Raw genomic sequence first — 1,986 nt, forward strand, 5'->3', positions numbered from 1 at the left:
GATGGTCACGCCGCAATCCCTTCTCCTCCATTCTCCTCTCGGGATCTTGGGCACGCACGCACACGCACCCGGCGTGAGTTCAAGCCACTGGGTCCGGGACTCGAACAGCAGTCAACTACATGGGAGTTCAGTGACATAGCCATTACGCTAACTGCTGGTCCCAAAGCTGGCTATTTGTCAAAGATTTAGTCACATAAACTTGAAAAGCTTTTAGATTAATTTGTATGCATGCTTTCATTTATTAGTCAAATCGAATGAAATTCCTTACGGCCTTTCATTACACAGACACGTGACAATGTAACACATAACATATATGTATATACACACTCTTACCCACAAGAAGTCTCATAATCTTTTGGAAAGTTCTTCATATCTTTTTTTTTTTTTCTTTAAAAGAAGTTTAGAACTTAACCCTTAAGTTTACTTCTTACTTCAGACTTTGTTAGAAAGAAGACCGTTTGGGGGCCAGCAGGTGGTGGTTAAGGGTGTTGGACTGCCACGTGGCTGACCCTGGTTCGAGTCCTGGACCTGGTGACTTACTTTCTTACTTTCTTTCTCTCTCACTCTGTTTGATTCCAGCTTATTAGGTGCAGTTTCTTCCCCAGATTCTGATCTACGTGGCTCTAAAGCTGAAAAGATGAGATTACATAGGGACCATACAGATAAAGGGACAGTTTCACCTTGCTCATAAGCCCGTCTTAATGCGCGAATAACTAGTTTCCACTGTTTATAATTGAGAGCATTTTTTTCAGATGGAATAAACCAATAGCAATGGTTGCAAACCAAGTAAAAAAAGTTCTTCGAAAGTAGTCTTTTTTTACCTTAACCCCAGAGCTCTTGAGTAGAGTCTGCAAGATTTGCATATAAGATTCATTCTTAGAAGAAGTAGTTCCCATACTTACCCCGTGCTGAATCCCGAAGGTCGAGTTACTCCGACCAGAAATCCCTTTGGTCCCTCTGACACTTGAAAAATTTTCTTTACTTCTTAGAGTCCTTCTACCTTCAGGTCCCTTTTGGAGCACCAAATCTGAGAAATTCATGGCTTGAAAGTAGGGTGTCATCGAGGACTGAGAAAAGAGACGAGGGAAAAGGTTAAAGCAGGGAACTAAGGCTCTCTTGGAGCAGAAGCAAGACTGCACCGGAGCAGAGACCGTTTATTCCAGATTAAATCAGGTGAGTTTCGCTATGAAGAACAGTGTACAATACACATGACTTTCTTGGTAGGTAATATTCCTGCTACAAGGTCAGTAGCTATCATTAACTTAGTATGTAGACACCATCTTGGCTTGCGGAAGGTCCAACATTCTGAGACACAGCCCATGCCTGGAGCTCCATCCAGTGGGTTGACCATGCAGTCCCTGCGGCTTTCTGTCTGGGAATGGGGTTACTTTCAACTCCCTCCTGCATTCCTCCCTTCTGGCTCTCTCTCAGGCCTGGGCTGGTTTCTATCTCCAACAGAGGAGATGGGTGCAGTGGCAGCAGACAAAAGCAGGTTTATTTATTTATTTTTTCTTAGAGTTTTTTTTTTTGCCATAGGGCGTGTGTGCTCACCAGACAGACAGAGAGAGACAGAGAGACAGAAAGTGAGAAATCACCCCCCCCAGGGGGGATGGCCACGCTGCAATCCCTTCTCCTCCATTCTCCTCTCGGGATCTTGGGCACGCACGCACACGTTCCCGGCGTGTTTTAAGCCACCAGGTCCGGGACGAGAACCGCAGTCGACCACGTGGGAGTCCAGCAACATAAAAAGGCAGGTTTTTTTCCTTCAACTCCACCAAGGGCACACAACATTCATCTAATTTTGGAAACACTGAAAAAAATTATTTTTCGGGAACCAGCAGTTAGCGTAATGGCTATGTCGCTGGACTCCCACGTAGTCGACCGCGGTTCACATCCCGGACCCGGTGGCTTAAAACTCACGCCGGGCGCGTGTGCGTGCGTGCCCAAGATCCCGAGAGGAGAATGGAGGAGAAGGGATTGCGGCGT

At 45.9% G+C, this 1,986-nt stretch overlaps 1 long non-coding RNA gene across 2 annotated transcripts in view; it reads right to left on the bottom strand.

The window, feature by feature from the left end:
- The window catches only part of LOC102482936 (uncharacterized), a 32,482-nt gene that overhangs the window by 16,860 nt on the left and 13,636 nt on the right, over positions 1 to 1,986 (bottom strand). Inside the window, exons 2-3 of one of the 2 annotated variants that reach the window (XR_001369566.1) lie at positions 903 to 1,067; positions 555 to 629 (exon numbers count right to left, since the gene is read on the bottom strand). This is a non-coding gene — a long non-coding RNA (uncharacterized LOC102482936). Of the gene's footprint in view, positions 1 to 554; positions 630 to 902; positions 1,068 to 1,986 lie in introns of those variants that run through there. The other variant, XR_337039.2, reaches the window with a different exon arrangement.

The sequence above is a fragment of the Tupaia chinensis genome, unplaced genomic scaffold, assembly GCF_000334495.1.
Source record: "Tupaia chinensis unplaced genomic scaffold, TupChi_1.0 Scaffold144015_1, whole genome shotgun sequence".
NCBI lineage: Eukaryota > Metazoa > Chordata > Mammalia > Scandentia > Tupaiidae > Tupaia > Tupaia belangeri.